The sequence below is a fragment of the Prunus avium genome, chromosome 8, assembly GCF_965620075.1.
Source record: "Prunus avium chromosome 8, drPruAviu1.hap1.1, whole genome shotgun sequence".
Taxonomy (NCBI): Eukaryota; Viridiplantae; Streptophyta; class Magnoliopsida; order Rosales; family Rosaceae; genus Prunus; species Prunus avium.
In genome coordinates, this window is record NC_142291.1 from 4249289 (window position 1) to 4269127 (window position 19839).

General features: G+C 37.9%; 1 non-coding gene and 1 pseudogene across 2 annotated transcripts; one reads left to right on the forward strand and one right to left on the reverse strand.

The window, feature by feature from the left end:
- Positions 1-1739: 1739 nt before the first annotated feature.
- Positions 1740-6227, reverse strand: LOC110773057 (TMV resistance protein N-like; annotated as a pseudogene). The gene is made up of 6 exons (XR_015826391.1): positions 5983-6227; positions 5333-5843; positions 4150-5245; positions 3798-4073; positions 2650-3677; positions 1740-2558 (listed from the first exon to the last, which is right to left on the reverse strand). The product of XR_015826391.1 is annotated as a TMV resistance protein N-like (transcript).
- Positions 6228-8226: 1999 nt separating this feature from the next.
- Positions 8227-8298, forward strand: TRNAH-GUG (transfer RNA histidin (anticodon GUG)). The gene has a single exon. It is a non-coding gene; the product is annotated as a tRNA-His (tRNA).
- The last annotated feature ends 11541 nt before the right edge of the window (positions 8299-19839 follow it).

A 19839-nucleotide genomic window follows, 5' to 3' on the forward strand; every position in this document is an offset into this window, starting at 1 on the left:
GAAAGGCGAACAAATTCGGTATTATAATCATCCAAAGAACCAGTTTGTTGGATATGGGACAGAGCAGAGGTTACATCCAAGGAGTCACCGGAGCCGAAATGAGCAAGGAGGGCTTCGGAGAAAGATGTCCAAGATGACGACGGAAAACGATTCTCAAACCATCGCATCCACAAAGCTGCATCATCAATCATATGAACAGCAGCGACCTTAACTTTTAAGTGAAAGGGTTCCAAATTTGTGAGATTGTTGGCAATATGCAAAGGGATGCTAACAATGCCAAGAACTAAATGTATTAAGTGTTCAAGTGTCTCTCATTTGGTGCTTGAAAAAGGTGGAACATTTGGAATCTAAGACAAGAGTACGAGGTGAATTTACCCTTTGTTTTAAATTTTAAAAAAACAATGATCTTAAGATTAAATTCATGATGATGAACATCAAGTTGGTTTGATGTTAAGCGAGCTAAACAACATTTTAAGTATGAATAAGCGAATCTGACAATTAAAAAGAAGACCTATAATAAGCAAATTTTGAATTAACATTCTTCTTCTTTGTTACATTGGAGGGAATTGAACTCCTAACCTATCTCAATCTTAACTCTGGTTATCGTAAACTTCATACCACCAGTTAGGCTAACATCAAGAGCTTAAATTAACAATCTTCTTCTTGTAAGTAATGTTTCTTGACTCATTTGCATTTTCTTTGGTTAGGAAAAAAATAAGGAAGGAAAGGAAGAAAGAAAAATATTAATTATTTTTATAAAAATAAAGAAAAATGAAAAATGACATGTCCCGTGCAGGTGGGAAAATTGACGGGTTGATGGAGCCAAAACCCGCGACCGGATGCCAGAAACCGAACGAAAAGCTCCCAAAAATCTACACGCTAATCCAATCAGGACCGTCCATCACGTGATATGGGAAGAGCTAGAGCTCTGCTCTCCGGCGAATAATCTCACGTGGGCTCCACCCCACACCGTTTTTAAAATTAAACATTCGAAAAATTAAAAATTGGGTCCAAATCCAATCCAACCGAGAAGAAGATCGACCAGATTGGCGTAAACTGAAATCACCCACCAACTGTTCTCTCTCTGATTCAACTTCTCAACGTCACTGAAACCAAAAACCAAAAACCACTCCTTCGATCTTGAATCACAGCAGATTCACAGCCCAAAGCCCGAAGGTAACCTCACCAATTTCATTTCTTTTTCTAGGGTTTCGCTTCCAATTATTTTGGCGGCCAGACACGACCTAAAACTTGATTGAGAAAAAAATAATTCAAGGAAGGCGGGCAGACAGCAACGCAATAGATGGCCATCACTTGCTAACCTTTTCTAAACAGCTGAGGGTCAATTTCTCGCGATATTTAACCAGTCTTTCAGTCACACGTTGCACGAGTCACACGTGACACTCATCAGCGTACTGTGAACTGTGTTTTGTTGTGTTGTCTTTTTGGTGAAGAGGACTCATCAACTTTTTGCCAGATCTGTGGGGATGAGATAGAGATAACAGAGGATGGGGAGCAACCCGTGTCACAGATCGAAAAGAATCAAGTTTTCTTTGCAGACAATTTGTTAGAGGACTGGGTCTGTCTCTCAAGAAAAGAATCATTCATTACACACAAACAAAACATTTTTCTTTTTTTCTTATTTTAATTTCACCCTTTTTTATATTCACTCATTCTTTATTTATCTCTCTCTCTCTCTGTAAAGCTGTGTTTTTTATTCATATCAAGAGTCCCCATGCTGTAGTTGAAAATTTTCATAAAAAGTGCAGTTATTAAAAAGAGGGAGAAAATCTTTACAAGTTGAGAGAAATTCAGATATGCTCCTAAAACAAAACAAGGAATAGAGCCAAATAAAAAAAAACATTGAATTGAAATGCAGCAGCTGTGATGCTTCTTGCTTTGAAAGTGAGGAATCATAGGTCAGTCCCAATCACATCGATCTTTTTTCTTTTTCTGGGCCGAGCTTCGTCAACAACATCATTTAATTCATCTTGGTCTGCATCTTCGGAAAGAGCATAGGTATTGCAGAAGAGAGATTTTTGGTGAGAGCTACCACTTCCACTAGGACCAGCCTCCTCCTCCTCGTCGCGTTGTTGACCTTGTGCATCAGCTGAATTGATGATGGATTTGTTCATCATGATCTGGTTGAGTTGTTCCACATCTTGCTCGTGCACCAAACGAAACCCAAACTTCTTCACACTCACCCCAAATGGTTCATAATGATCAAATCTGACATTTATCTGACTGCATTTTGTCTTCAATTGTTCACGAGATGCATAAATTACCCACACAACATCGCCTTTTTTAAAATATTTTGAAAATTCAGGTGTCTCCATTCCTTGTGGGTGATAGCTAAAAGAAAAACGACGAAATTCAGAAAGATGAGCCGGAACTTCTAACACAGCACATAAAGCAATTCCGATCCACGTGGTACATGAATCCAGAGGTAGCTCCACAGTTAGGGAATCTCCCAAACTTTGATTACTGAACCACTCTGGAATTTCCCTTCCAGGAGTTACAATTTCGAATTCGTATCCGGAATAAGGCATAGGGATTTGCTGTACCATATACATAGATATATATGAGCTTAGTAAGTTGTAATTATTATTATAGCAAACAACAAAAGAGAGATAGACAGAGAGAGAGAACCTGAAGCTGAAGGTGAAGGTATCGCTGTAGCATTTTCAGTATTATACTATCGCTGCCTTCATTTTCAACCAATACAAAGCAATTGGCACAATTAAACATACAAGAAACTTCTTCGTTTAATGAGAAATTTGACGAAAGATGTGGTAACATTTTTAAGGAAGTGCAACCGGCTATGTCTATATTCACTAATGAGATCAGCTTAGAAAGATCTGGCAATTGTTGAAGCCTTTGGCACCCATTCACCCAAAATAACTGAAGCTTAGAAAGACATCCAATGCTTGCAGGAAGGCTAACAAAATTGTTTCCACTAAGCTTTAATTCTACTAAAGAGGACAAGCAGCCAATATAACTGGGAAGATCCCCTTCACAAACACCACAATTAATCAGATCCAATTTCCTCAAAGACAACCATCAAGCGGAGCCAACACAAAAGCCTTTCTTTCATATGAGAGGGGGAGGCTCCACCAAAACCTTGATTTATTTGGCTGTGATCCACATCCACCCAAAGATAGACTGTATAGATTTTTCAAACCAACAATGGAGCGTGGCAGCTTTCTTATAAAAGTTCCATCCAGTAGAAGCCTCTCTAAACACTCCATCTCCCCCATGTTCTTTGGGAGTTTGTCAATTTTTGAGCATCCACCCACCCAAAGCAATTCAAGAGACTTCAAATTACAAATTTCATTCGGAAGACTGGCGAGATTTTCGCAATCCGTTAGAAACAGACTAGTAAGGCCAACCAGGCAATCTATTGATGAAGATAATTTCTCAATGGACGTCCCAAGTAAATTAAGCATTGACAAATTTTTCATTTGCCCTGAAAATTCTGGAATCTTTTTCAATTTTGAGCAAAAACCAAGAGACAACCTTTTAAGACATTTGAGATTTGCAATTGATGGGTGAATCTCAACCAAATTCTTACAAAATTGAAAATCCAACACCTCAAGATTCGGAATGCCAGAGAAATCTGGGGTTGTGGTCAAGTTTTCAGAGCCAGGAAGTTTCATTTTTTTCAAGTTGGGCAAGTCCTGTACAATTTATAACAATGGTAGAATAGATAATTAGCTCAGATTTATTTTATTTTTAAAAAGAAAATATTTATTTTAAAAATAATAATCTCTAGAATGGCATATGATCACTACTCTTACCTTTCTTCCATCCCAAAGCTGAACAAGTTTGCTCTCATGCATCTTAAGTGCAATAAGGAAATTCGGTTGAAAACCTGATGGGAGAAATTTGGAAGGATATTCACTCCATTTGATACTTCTCAAGGAATTAGGAAGAATTCTGGGGCTTGAAGAATTGATCACATTGTAAAATTCAAGAACTTTCAGGTTACACATCTTAGAGAAGGCTTCACAATTCCAATATGTCTTTTCTAGTCTTGCCATGCGTAAGCTGATGCCTTTAATTTTGTTTGTTGCCTGTAATTAAAAATAGTAAAAGAAAAGTTAATTCCAAAACTATATCTTCCAAAACTATCTTTATTTAACTTCTTACCGTATTGTTTATGAATACATGAGAGATATCATCATGAGTGCACAATCGACTTCGTCTACCAGGCTCATCAAGACACTCCCGACGAACAATTTCCGATGCCATTTCTTGTATCAAATCATGCATCTCAACATTCCTATGTGATATCGTTAAGAGTGATTTCTGAACGAGATCATTTATCCCAACACAACCACATAGGCCACAACTGTCTAGTATTTCAATTACTTCCTCCTTGTCCTTCCCCTTATGAAAAAATGCAACATCAAGAAATATATCCTTGTTCATATCATCTAGTCCATCATAACTTATTTTGAGCAAATCAATAATTTCTGACTTAGGAATTTTCCGTAGCTTATCCAATTCACTTTTCCATTCATCTTGATCTCTCTTATACACTAAGCATCCCAAAAGTTTAAGAGCTAGTGGAAGGCCTCTGGCATAATTTACAAAACCCTTGGACAATTCCAAGAAACCTTCCTCAGGCTCTTTTTTTTTAAAGGCATTCTGACTAAAGAGCTCAAGAGCGTCATTATCACCTAACGCCTCTACCTTATGTGATATATGTATATCATGTTTAACTAGCAACCGTTTATCTCTAGTTGTAATAATGATTATACTCCCCTTACCAAACCAATCTTTTTCACCAGCAAACTTTTCAAGTTGGCTTGATTCACTCACATCATCAAGAATGAGAAGAACCTTTTTATTATACAAGCAATTCTTAATGACAGAGGTTCCCCACTGTTCATCCCAAACTTGAGTAAATTGATCCTTTAAGATTGGGGAAAGAAGTTGTCTTTGTAGCTTAACAAGCTTCCCACGTTGAGAAACTTCTCTAACATTAGCAAGAAAGCAGCTAACGTCAAAATGAATAGAAATGCTATCATAAACTAGCTGAGCAATGGTTGTTTTGCCAATTCCGCCCATCCCCCATATCCCTATAAAGCGAACATCATCCGTAGGATGAGCTGAAAGCAAATCTACTTGCTCACGTATAAACTTCATTCCTGCTAACTCTGTGGAATCTAACAATTTGAATCTGTGATGCACTTTCACCCACACCCAGTTAACAATCTTTTCAACAAGCTTTCTTTCACACCTACAAAGAGGAAAAGTAAAACGATCATGAAGTCTAAAATATAAGACATACATGTAACAAGATATGATGGCTTACGAAAAAACTTACTCATTCTTTGAATCAAACCCAGATAAATTGGCCACTTCAGTTAAAGCAGCTCTCCAGCTCTTCACCCTTTCTATGTCTTCCCTAAACCTTTCCTCATGCTCAGTGAACGCGCACGCAAAACTACCGGTTTGTTTTCGTACGTCGGAAGGATCCACATGATAAAACACTGGCAGAACGGTGCTCTTGGATTTCATGCATTGGAGAATCTTTGTAAGTTCATCCAAGCACCAGGAAGAAGATGCATAATTTGGCGAGAGAACAACGATTGCAAGCCTTGATTCTTCGATTGCATTGAAGAGCTCTGAAGAAATAGGTGTCCCCTCTTTCAAGCTTAGGATCGTCCTTGAATGTTTTAATGCCCCTGAGCTGCAATTCGTGGTATAAATGGGATACAAAGCTAAGTCGAGTGTCCTCGCCCCTGAAACTCAAAAACACATCGTGGTTCCATTCAGATGAAGGACGAAAGGCAGAGGCTGTTTGGGTGCTCAATTCCATTGGCAATCTGCTGCTCCTGCAAACACTACTCAATTAAAGATTCAAAAATCCAAACACTCCATGAAATAAATACAAAGATGATGATAAATGGCTTGAAAAATGAAAAAGATATCGTGAAGTAGAAACTGCATATGCTTTAGCTTAATTAATGTTACCTGAACAAAGCAGATATGGAAATGTAGACGAAGCAAGCCAACCAAAACTCACAAAAAATACAACTTCTCAAGATTAGCCAAGAAACCAACAAGAAGAAACAAAGCTAGCAGCCTCAGAAAAGAGAGAGACTTGGAAACCGTGTACAGGCGAGCACACGGTTTTATCACCAATGGGAGTCATTTCTCTTTTCTTTTCTTTTTTCTTTTTTTTTCCTTTGTTTTTTATGAAATAGGGAGGAAGAACCCCATTAAATTTCATGGAAGTTGTCTTTAAAGAGAGTTCCCACAACTTTATCTCGAGAAGAAAATCCATTCTTTTTTTTCTTTTTCTTTTTTGGCTATATCACACCACTAATTGAATTTCAGAAATTTAATTAATACACAAAATTGTCTGAGTCAAAAAGAAATAATGTTACAGTAAGCACACGGTTTCTCTGGTCTTCAATGGGAGTCCAAGCCTCAGAAAAAAGGAGATATTAGAGCATCTCCAAGGGAGATGTCAAATACCAAACATCAAATTTAAATTTGATGGCTGATGTGGCAATAACTACTTATGATCCATCTAGAACTCATCAATAAAGTGAATAAAAAAACACTTTTGTTTACTATGAGAAAAGAAACAAAAAATTTAAAAGTTCTCAAGCAATTTGTCAAATAGCCATCCAGGGGCCTTCTCCAATGCGAACTCTAAGATGCGAACTTTTGTTTTTAACCGTTGGATGGCTTGTGTGGCTTTATTTTCTTTCTTTTCGCTCTTCTTCCAACGATTAAAAACAAAAGTTCGCAACGAGTTCGCATCTTAGAGTTCGCATTGGAGAAGCCCACTAGGCATCCATTGTTTGCATCCCTTAAAAGTTCCACGACCATGTTTTGTGTCATAAATATATATATATATATCAAGATTTCTATTTTAATTTGTATTGGCCTTCATCTCTCTTTTTCATAACTAAATCCTTATTCTTTTTCATAACTACATCCATATTGCATGTGTCGTTTCTCAAACACCAACACCACAAATTATAAGCGTTTGACATAATGGCTAATTAAAAGCCAATTAAGACATATAACCATTCTCGAATTATAGACGCTAGAATTGAATATATAGCAAGACCAAACAAAGCCTTACTAATTAATAATTTATTAAAGTAGCAGACATGCATACATAATTTTTTATAATCTTACCCAAAAAAAAAAAAAATCTTCGAGGAACCAACTTCTACAGACCAAAACTGTTTTATTAATTAATAGGTTTATCAACAGCAGGTGGTGATGGTGTTGACGAAGGGAATTGAATATGATGGGCTTCATCACAATAACCCTTGAGTATATCAGTCTCCTCGGTTGTAATCCCTAGCGTACCAAGCAAGGCATGCCAACACAGATGCTCAATGGTTCGAATGGCTTCGCAACAGCCATGCCCTAAGTAAGTCTCACCATTCATTAAAAAAAAAACATGACAACCTCACTAGAACATGCCTGGAGCTGAAATAAAGAGTCCAAGCAATTCGATGATTCTTCATCCAAATTCAACCTGGCTTCGAGGTTCACATTCGATCCAATCAGGTTATAGTTCAAAAAGCAAGCACTAGTGGTGGCTATGAATAGTGGCATGGTCGTCGACAAAGCAAGAATAGTGAGAAGGAAGAGGTTGGAAGCTGCCATTTTCACTTTGCATGATTGAGAGATCGATGTGATGTGTGAGGAATGGAGAATCCAAAGGTTTATATATAGAGGCCAGACAGAGTAATAGGAATTTAGTGTTACAAAAACGTTACGTGCACGGAGAGATGGGATGGTGAAGAGGCTTGTGAATCATAATTATTAATATCACTTATGCATGTGTTATTACAAAATTAGTGGGCAATTAAGACTTAAACAACTAATTAATCAATTGATCTTCCAACCATGATCAGACAAATTAATGAACAAGTTTGTGATTGTTGGTTTGCCTTAGCTGGAGCCTGGAGTCGGTTTGTCTCTTTGTATTTCCTTCTTATAGTTCCCTAATGATTTTCTCTCACATGTAAGCAAACAACCGTACGTATAAGAGTAAAACACATTTCAATGGGCAGCCATCATTCACGAGTGGCCTAAAATTTCACAGAATCATAAGATGTAATGTTCATATTGAATGAAAATTAAATCCCTTTTAAAGTTGTAAGTTCCTTTTGTCACATTGAAATTGCTATAATACCAACACCATAATGTTATAAATATTAAATCAGAAGAAGTTTGGCAACAACAGTGGCTGTAGTTTAGTGGTAAGAATTCCACGTTGTGGCCGTGGAGACCTGGGCTCGAATCCCAGCAGCCACACATTTTTACTTTTTTCTTTCTGTATATTTTTAGTTCAGTTTCCCTTGCTTATGAGTTTGCACTAAAAAAAAACTACCATTCTTTCTCCTTTTTTTTCGAGTAGCAAAAAGTTCAAAGGGAAGGGAAGCTACCCATTCTAGGAAAAGGGCATACTAAGACCTCTTTGACTTTGAGGACTTACAGAGGGGGTCTTACAGATTATCCACAAAATGGATTGTCGGCAATGAGACTCGAACCTAAGGCTTCATAGTAAAGAGAACGATCTTTATCAACTCAACAAACCCTCGTTGGCCATTCTTTTTTCTCTTTGAAGTCAATGAGGTATAGCTAAATTAGTTGAGCTTTTCTACTTTCACCTATGTGAATGGATGATCGAAATCCATACACTTAATAAATATATGGGTAAACATCCTCACTGACCAAAAAAAAAAAATAACACATACTATATTCGTCCTTTTTCTTTTTCTTTTTTATTTTGATGTATAGAACATTATGTTGGCGAGTCCTATTCTATTTGGGTTTTATTTATTTTTCCTTTGTGTAGATATTATATAATTAGGATTCCACTTATTTCCTAATTAAACCCTACTAGGGTTTGTAACCTGTATTATAAATACCTCCTTTCGGAGAATGAAATAGATCTGAAAATATTCTACCATATTGTTTGACTTGGTATCAGAGCCAGGTTTCTGGTGACCTGTGTGTGTTGTGCCCACCCGTGTTCTACTCTGTGCCCTAATTTCTTTTTAGGGTTCTTGTGCCCGTGCCTGTGCTGTATTTATCGTATCTGCTTTGTGTTGTGTTTGTTTCCGCTGCTATCTATCATGGGTGATGATTCCATAGTTGTGACTGGTACTAGTGCCTCTACACCAAAGGAGGCACGTCCCTCGCGTGATTACTCTACCCTGATTACATCTGACAAATTGGATGGCTCCAATTATGCCTCTTGGTCTCGTGGTGCGCGTATTACGATTACTAGTCGTCGTATGGCAAGTTGGATCAATGGGAAGTAGCCTGCTCCGTCTCAGGACTCCGCTGACTATACCGAATGGGAAGAAGATAATTGTCTGGTGCAGTCATGGCTTCTAAATTCCATGACTAAACCAGTTCGTGCCTTGTTCGAACGTGGTGATACTGCTTTTGATATATGGGAGGCTGCTCGGAAGACCTATACTGTGACTCAGAATAGTTCTCGTTTGTTTCAACTCCGACGGCAATCTATACTTATAGGTCAGAATGGTGAATCTGTGAAAGTGTTCTATGAAAAACTTCATGCTATCTGGCAAGAGATTGATTGTCTGCGTCCGCATGAGTTTACTTGTTCTACTGATGGGGCTCGTCGTCTGAAAGAAATTGAAGCCGATCGAGTTTATGATTTTCTTGGTGGGCTAGATCCACCGTATGATGGTGTTCGTAGCCGTATTCTTGCTCTTAGCCCTGTTCCACCCCCTCTCGAAGCCTATGCCATGGTCATGGAGGAAGATACCCGTCAGTCCGCTATGCTTGGACGAGGATCGCTGGCTCTTAAGGTGGATCCAGCACGTCACCGACCGGTCGCCCCGCAAGTAGCAACCGGTCGCCCGCCGTGTTCGGTTCATTTTTACACATGATTTTTCATGTTATTCACCCACTATTTTGAGTTAGTTCTTGACATTTTATAGCTTTTTACTTCTTTTTTGTGTTTTAATAGGTTTTACCTTGGTTGGGATGAAAATGAGCTAAAAGTGCATTATTAGTCATAAATTCTGTTTTTGTTCATTTTCGTAGGTCAACTTCTTGGCCTGGGATCAACATGCTCTGGTGCTCGGATGAGGTCATGATCTTCATGAGACTTGTTCCAATGGATGTTAACTACAATATATCCAAATTTGAGCTCCATTGGACAAGTATTGCCTATCCAACCAATCCAGCATGTTACCACAGCTCTGGAAATCCGGATTTGGCCAGCTTTTACCTCCTTTGTGTCATCTTAATTTCTTGTTACCATAACTCTTGGTAACAAGGAATTACCTTTGCAAATGAGATATTTTCTGAAGCTTTTGGCATCTTTGTGAAGTCAAGGCTTCATCATGGCAAAGGGGACAAGGGCAAAGGCTTTAACTAAAGTATGAGTTTTATATTATATTTGTGAGCTGGAAATTGATGGGCAATGGAAAGTTAATTGCAATCTGAAGTTGGGGAGCCTTTTGAACGTGAAAAAGGGAGGATTCTATCATTCTACACAATTGAGAGCAGATTTTGGAGAGCTTGGAGCTAGGAGAAAGCCAAGGTGCAGCCAAGAAAAGTGGAGAAGAAGACTTCCACCATTGATGATCTTGAAGCTCTCATCATTTTCTGAAAATCTGTAAACTCTTTCTAATTTCATTTTGAGTTTGTATTTGGAATAAGTATGAGCAACTAAACTCCATAGCTGGGGCTTAGGTTGAAGCCCTAAACATGATTACCTTATTGTTTTGATACTTGAGTGTATGAATTTCTAGATATTGTTGATGAATTCCAATTCACCAAATTAATCTATCCTTTATGTGTGTTTTTCCTTGGTTGGCCATCTTTGAAAGCATGCTTCTTGAGATTGTTGGGATTATGTGTATCTTCATGTTATCCTAAGCAATAAATGGATGAAGTAAGAATCATCCATGTGAATTGGTTTCTTGAATACCTAATGTAGACACCATGCTATTAGGATTCTTGTGATGTTCATATTCTCTTTGAACTTAATGGGTTCTCATTGTAATTGAATCAAAGTACGAACCATACCTAGGTTCGGTTATGGGGAGGGCACAAGTATTGTAGCACGAACCATGCACTTTACGTATATTAGAGAGAATCAATGCGTCTTGAGCCACGACCCATGGTCTTGATTGCGAACATTTTCATCAACACGTTTAGAGTTCATCACTTGAGTATTCATGAACATAGGTAGAATTGTTTAGGGTGGATTCCGAAACCCTAGTGTTTGTTACATTTTAATTTCACAATTTGATAATTCATCTCTGCTATTCTCATTTAAATTCAAAGTCCATTTACTTTCATGCAATAGAAATAGGTCACTTGAACCAAATCAAACCCCCCCCCCCCCAATGTGTGTGTGAGTTGTGTGTTTTGTTTACTGAATTCTGTTTATTTTCGTAACTGTTTTGGACTTTTGGTCCGCGTTGTATTCTTTGTTTTTTGTGTGCTGAATCCAACCGTATAAAGAACGTGAAATTTGGATAAACGGTTGGAAAGTTATAGGCAAAACACTGGACAGAGGTCGAAACTGAAAAACAGAGAAAACGAATCTGCCCAAAAACAACCGGTCGCTTTTACCTGACGACCGGTCGCTTTTCACGTCAAAATTTGAGTTTCGACTCTGCCCAAAAACGACCGGTCGCTTCTGCCTCACGACCGGTCGCTTTAGCACTGTTCATAGGTGATAAAAGGGTGATAAAAAGTGCTGTTTGTGTTTTTCTTTAGTTTTCTTGTGTTGTTTCATTTCTTTTACATTTCTTTACTCATTTTTAGTTTCCAATTTGCATTTGTGCATTTGTGGTGTGTTAAATTAGTATTCTTTACGTACTCAAATTAGAACTTATAGGAAGCCGACAAGTTCTTCGTGGGATCGACCCCGTACTTACATAATCTATACTTCAATAGATTCGTGCACTTGCGGGTATTTTTAATTGGTTGTTTGCACATTAATTTGTGTCCTCTTAGGAATGCAACACGCCGCAAAAAAAGTTTGGATCTTCTGCTGGGTTTCGTCCTTCTGCCTCCACCTCTCTTGAAGGTCCGCCTAAGTGCCGCCATTGTAATGGGGATCATTACTCTGAAAAGTGCTTTAAGGAGCATGGTTACCCCGATTGGTTTGCTGACTACAAAGCTCGTATGTATGGTCCCAAGGCCACTTACACTGTGACTCCTGATGAGGCCCGTCCTCCAACTCCATCTGCAAATCTGTGTGCTTCTGATACTATGCCAGGTATGGGTTCTACTACTTGGATAATTGACATTGGTGCTTCTGATCATATGACTTATAATGATAAAATGTTTGATGAGTTGTTGCATAACCCTCGTGACCCATATATTACTAGTGCTAATGGTTTACCTTCCCCAGTTACCGGTGAAGGTACCATCCATCTTACTCCTTCTTTACCCCTATCTCATGCACTCTTGGTTCCCAATATTCATTGCAATTTATTATCTGTTGGGCGTTTACTTGATACACTTAACGCTTCTGCTACCTTCTATTCTACCCATTGTTTTTTCCAGGATCTCAGGACTCACGAGAAGATTGGGCATGGTAAACGGATAGGGGGGTTATATTACTTACAGTTGCCGGCTGCAGCAGTTCGTGATTGTGTCGCTAATAAAGCTCTGAGTGGCAGTGTCAAGGACAAGCACCAACTTTGGTTATGGCATCGTCGCTTAGGACATCCGTCTTTTGGTTATCTTAGACATTTGTTTCCTTCATTATTTAGTTCATGTGATGAGTCTAGTTTCAAATGTGAGACTTGTGTAATGGCCAAGAGCCACCGTACTGTTTTTCCCTTAAGTAATAATAAAGCTGCTTTGCCTTTTGAGTTAGTACATTCTGATGTCTGGGGTCCTGCTCGTGTGACTTCTCATGGTTTCCGTTGGTTTGTTACTTTTATTGATGACTGCACTCGTTTAACATGGGTGTATTTGATGAAGACTAAACATGATGTTGTCTCTATTCTTCCTGACTTTTGTGCCATGGTGTCTACTCAGTTCCATGCTCGTGTTAAAGTATTTCGCACTGATAATGGCGGTGAATATGTGAATCATACCTTGGCCCAATTCTTTCGTGATCAAGGTATCACTCACCAAACTACCACTCCTTTTACACCTCAACAGAATGGTGTGTCTGAAAGGAAGAATCGCCAGTTACTTGAAGTTGCTCGCTCTCTGATGTTGGATATGTCTGTTCCCCATCACCTTTGGGGACATGGTGTCTTAACTGCCGCCTACTTGATTAATCGTACTCCTAGTCGGGTTCTTGATTTCAAGATTTCACTTGATGTGTTATGTGCTCTTACCCCTCCGGTTTCGGTCTCTAAGTTACCTCCGAAGGTATTTGGGTGTGTTGCGTATGTTCATGTTTACTCTCATCAAAGGAGTAAACTTGATCCTTGTGCTCTCCGCTGTGTCTTCATTGGTTATTCTACGACTCAGAAAGGTTATAAGTGTTATCACCCACCTACTCAGAAGGTACATGTCACTTTGGATGTCACTTTTCATGAAGAAGTACCCTATTATGTGTCTCCCTCCTCTTCAACTCAGGGGGAGAGGGGGAGTGAATTGAAGAGTTTCGGAGTGAAAAATAAGGAAATTTTTCCAGAACAGGATGAAAACGACCGGTCGCAGTGAGGAAACGACCGGTCGCGAACGAATCTGTCTGGATACGACCGGTCATGTGGAAGTGGGCGACCGGTCGCACATAGGAAGCGACCGGTCGCCCGCGTCGACGAGCGATAACAGTAACGATACGAGGGAAGCGACCGGTCGCGAGGAAAGCGACGACCGGTCGCCAGACCAAAATTGTGGTTTTTTCGAGCCTCTCTCAGAAGGACATAACAGTGATATTGGCGACTCTCGTACAGATGAAATTGATAATATACCCCCCTCTGCCCTGCCATTGCCTCAATCAAGTTGTGATAATGAGGTACTTTCTAGTGATATGCCTACCTATTCTTTGCCCCCACGTACTACCCGTGGGAAACCTAAAGTACAATATTCTCCTGATATACATGCCAAGTCTAAATATCCCATTAACCATTATATGTCAACTCATCGTTTATCTAAGTCATATGCATCATATTTGTGTCAATTATCTAGTGTATGTGTGCCAACTAAGTTGCAGGATGCTCTATCTGATCAAAACTGGGTAGATGCAATGCATGTTGAGATGGAAGCCTTGAACAAGAATGCTACTTGGGAGTTAGTTCCTTTACCAAAAGGAAAAAAAGCAGTTGGGTGCAGATCGGTGTTTACTTTGAAGCACAAGGCTGATGGTTCCATTGACCGTTACAAGGCAAGATTGGTAGCAAAAGGGTATACTCAGACATATGGAGTGGATTACACAGAGACTTTTGCTCCAGTAGCTAAGCTCAACACTGTACGCGTACTTTTATCCTTAGCTGCTAACCGTGACTGGCCGCTGCTACAATTTGATGTCAAAAATGCATTCCTCCATGGTGATCTCAAGGAAGAAATATATATGGATCCTCCGCCAGGTATCCCTGTGACTTCTAAGGAGGGTGTGGTGTGCAAGCTACGGAAATCCTTGTATGGATTAAAGCAGTCTCCAAGAGCGTGGTTTGGAAGATTTGCTGCATCTATGAAGAAGTTTGGATATGTGCAAAGTAACTCTGATCATACTTTGTTTCTGAAGCGTCATAAAGGTAAATTGACTGCTTTAATTATTTATGTTGATGATATGATTGTGACTGGAGATGATCATGTAGAGATACAGAGACTTCAGAAGTATCTGGCTTCTGAGTTCGATATGAAATCATTGGGTGATTTAAAGTATTTTCTTGGGATTGAAGTTGCCAGATCTAAACATGGTATTTTTCTATCCCAAAGAAAGTATGTTTTGGATTTACTTGCAGAAACTGGAATGTTGGATTGTAAACCGATTGATACCCCTAGTGAGCAGAATCATAAGTTGGGGATATATCCCGATCAAGTTCCAACTGACAAAGAACGTTATCAACGACTTGTGGGGAAGTTGATTTATTTGGCTCATACTCGTCCAGATATTGCGTATGCTGTAAATATAGTGAGTCAGTTTATGCACTCTCCTAGTGTAGATCATATGGGGGCTGTGACTCGTATTTTAAGGTATCTGAAAGTAACTCCTGGCAATGGGTTAATTTTCTCCAAGTATGGCCATACAAATGTAGAAGGGTATACAGATGCTGATTGGGCAGGTTCAGCCACAGATAGGCGTTCGACATCTGGGTATTTTATGTTTGTGGGTGGCAATCTTGTTACGTGGAGAAGCAAGAAACAAAAGGTGGTGTCTAGATCTAGTGCTGAGGCCGAGTATCGGGGAATGGCCCATGGTGTATCTGAGTTACTATGGTTGAGAAGATTGTTGAAAGACCTTGGGTTTGGGCCTAATAAACCCATGGAGTTATATTGTGACAATACGGCTGCGATTGCAATTGCTCATAATCCTGTACAACATGACCGTACAAAGCATGTGGAGGTTGATCGAAATTTTATTAAGGAAAAGTTGGATGCAGAGATTGTGTCCTTCCCCTTCATCCGTTCAGAGTATCAGTTAGCTGATGTTCTTACGAAAGCTGTTTCTACAAGTATCTTTCTCAACTCGCTTGACAAGTTGGGCATGCGTGACGTCTTTGCTCCAACTTGAGGGGGAGTGTTGGCGAGTCCTATTCTATTTGGGTTTTATTTATTTTTCCTTTGTGTAGATATTATGTAATTAGGATTCCACTTATTTCCTAATTAAACCCTACTAGGGTTTGTAACCTGTATTATAAATACCTCCTTTCGGAGAATGAAATATATCTGAAAATATTCTACCATATTGTTTGACTCATTAGTGGCTCTGGTTTTGATGTATAGTATATTTTGTTGTATAGTATCATGAACACACAAATACATGATTTTGATTTTGATGGTCATGGAGCTCTTTATCTTCAAGACACAAAAAGTCATGAAGTTTTTGAGGAGCACAAAAGTCAAAATTAAATACTCACAAGCATAAATATTAATGAACCGTTGGGATGTTCATATCAAAAGATAAATTAATTAGTTTCAACAAATGTGGACAAATAATAACCAAAACCCTATATTATCGATACATATTTTTATTTGTTTGTAACTTCAAAGGTGCGAAAATAAATGAAATAAGCTTGCTATTGGATTTTAATGATAAGTTTTTGTTGCTTAATGCTTATGTTAACGTTACTGAAACCCTAAGATGGCAATGCGGCCAATGAGATACCATTACAATTTACTAATTAATTTACTATCGGTCATGGACTCATGGAGGTTATGTTGTCATTGTAGATAATCAATTACTACATTTTTTGCTTTTACAAACAACTAGCATAATTACACGATACTTCTACAACGGGTCAATGCACTCATAATAAGGCTACACCATCACAATGAGGCTAGCTAGTAGCCACAATTAACTAGGTATCAAACTGATGACAAATATATATATTATTTTTGTCATTTATGTGAGTCGAGCTTGAGACCTCCTCCAGATAAGTGCAAACAAATACCACTCGACTTATTAACTTTCTGAAAGTATTGTTAGAATTTGAACTCCAAGTTTGCGAATTCTTTGATTTCTTGCTTGAAAATCAAAGTCATTGCTATCAACATGATTTTCAATAACCCTTGAATAATATTCATGATTTTAAACAAAGTTTTTAGTTGTGATTTGAAGTTAATTAGGGAAAATTATCAAAATAAAATCACACCAATCAAAAATTAAAATCGAGACAAAAACAATGACCAAAAAACTAAAATCCGATAATAATTATTGACAAGTTTTAAAACGAATAGCATATTGGGAGGGTGAAAAAACAACAACTGGGCTTTTCAGATTGATGTGGATTGGGATTTACATATGATTTTGTTTATGGGCTGGGTTGGGCTAATCCATTAATACCCAAATCACTAACATTATTCCTATTATGTATGGTTCTAATGGTAAATTAATTTTCATCATCAACCCATATCATATGAATTTTGAAAAACTCAATCAATTTCAAACTTCATGCTCAAGGAAATATCACATTTTAAGGCCAGAAAAAGATGAAATATTATGACCTTCACCTACCCAACCCAAATGATGAAAAACCTAAATGAGTACTTCACAAAATCTTTTTCTACCTTATTCATTCCTCATGGGGTCAAAACAAATGGGTCCTTTTTATAGGTAAACACTTTTTGTTTTGGTTAAACATTCTTCAATCAAGCGATATTCTACTTTAATCTAATCTAAATTACATAAAATGGGATTCGAACTCGAATGCAGAGTGGTGAATAATGAATTGTAATAGTATGTCATCTAATACAGACAATTTGCTCATATCATAATCAAAATAAATAACTTTTGTCTTCTGCCATCACAAAAACACACCCCCAAAAAAAAAATTATCTCAGAAAAATAAGAAAAAGATCATAACAAAATTTACGATTTTTGTTTCACAGGATTGAAAGTTGAAGGTACCCGCCTTTCACTTTCGCACGAAAATCTCGCGGGCTATTTTTTATTTTTTATATTTATTTATGCCCAAGCCCAATTCCACCGACAAAATAGCACTTCACAACAAGAGGAGAGGCCCCCTCAAGGCTCTTAACCCCAAGACTCAAGAGCATAAAAATATTATATTATTATTTATAGGGCTACTACTAATCTGACAGCTACTGAAAGCCACGGACACAAAATCAATTCCACTGCCAGTATGGTGGGGTCCTCTTGACACGTGGCACCTCTGGCACTGTACGATCAACTCGTATGTTAAACCATCTGGACCGCATATAAAATTAAAATAAAACAAATTATATATGCTCTTTGTTTTTTTTTAATGAAACAAATTATATATGCTTTGCTTTGCTCTATCTACCCTCTTTTTTTTCAATTTTGTTTTTTAATTTTTATTTATTTTTCAAATTTTTGGGTTTAATAACTTTTGCTTTCCAATCTCCACCAGACAAAACTAGGAACAGGCAAGAACCCAGCCAGCTGTATTAATCACCCAGTCGGAAAGTTTCTCCTGTAGCAGCGGGCCCCAACAACTATTATTGTAACATGTTGGGTCCATCGCATACGTGTGGCTTTGTGGGCCCCATTTCGACGTGGAGCTCTTCTTCTTCTAAGTGTCACCAAACCTTGTTTATCGATTGCAGTAATCAATCATGAATTAGTTGAATGAACCTACCTCTCTCGGAAATTTTATCTGCAGCCAGGAGGTGCCAGATAATAATCGTACAAAAGTAATTATAATGTAGTACGGAAGGAGGGGGTATGGTTACTTGGGATAACTTGGCATTGATATCTTTGAGAACATTAATTTTCTTTTTAAGGGCTGACTTTAAGTATCTTAAGATTTGATTAATTGTATTCCTATGAGAAACACTGGGTGAATGTATAAATTGACTAACCACACTCACAGTATATGTAATATCTGGTCTTGTGTGTGTCAAATATATCAACCTTCCAACAACACCTTCCTTATTAGTTGGCAACGGGTCCATATATTCACACAACTCGTGATTCATCTCAATGGGTGTGTCAGCAAGCTTACATCCAAGCATTCCTGTTTCAATAAGTAAATTCATTACATACTTCCTTTAAGACATAAATATACCAATTTTTAACATTACTACTTCAATTTTGAGGAATTATAACACAGTTATATTTCAGTATCATATAATAATTTCTCTACATACTGATGTAAATCCCCATTTACCCCACCTGTAATATGTGGCCCTCAAATTTGGTGTTTTCTTTTTGGCTGGAAATTTTTATGTTATTAGTGTAAGTTGAGGTGAAATAGAATGTGGCTTCTTACTTGTTCTCTTTTATCGAAATGTGGCTTCTTACTTTATAATTGTTAATTGGTTGATGAATGATGAAACAGTAGATTACCAGTTGGCTTTTGGCACGTGTTTTGATCGACTAATTAGCCAATGATGGCCACCGACAAAAGATGAAAAGAATTAAGAATCCAATGCAAAATAGAAAAAAAAAATGTAAATTAATTATTTTATGTTCCTAACTCCCATAATCTATTGCAATTTGCAAGGTTGTGTGTTCTAGATTATAATAGTCAAAATTGGGGTGCAATTTGCAAGGCTAATTAATCCAGCTTTACCTAGGGTTAGTAGGATTAATTACTTTCAAATCATAAGTCAAATTATTATTTAACACGTAACCTTGAGTTAGAAATGATTTGTTTGACTTGATATAAAACATTAGCTGGACTTGGGTGAGATCATGAAGCAGCGTATCTAAAACGAAATGACTTAGAAATGCAGCATGTATAATGCCAATTGATGACTACCCAAAATAGAATGAACAATGCGTTTCGCTTGAAGTGGAAATCATCCAAGCCTCTGTTGTTTTTGCTCATGAACCTCTGGAAAAAAGAGTGTGGGACAAATTGGACGAGATTAGGCTTTGAGTTGAGTTGCTCGAAAGAAAGCCATTGCAGCACTGTCCCATCAACTATTTCAATTTCGTGGCAACAATTATTGAACCCTTTTGCCCTTTTGCCTTTTCTCCTTTTCCTTTACCCTTTTCTTTTGTACTAAGCATTCACTATTACTTCTTTATTGCATTCACTTAACTTACGTTTATCCATTAATAATTTAACTATTGCACAATGTAAATTGAAGAAGCAAGTGAATGGGTAAATTAACAGCTAAACATTGGTAATTACAAGTACATATGAATTGTCGCATCATTTAGTTAAAAATTGGGTAATTTCATTTAGGTCAAAAGAATGTAATAAGTATTTAGTGGGATTCTTCTATACTACTTTCAGC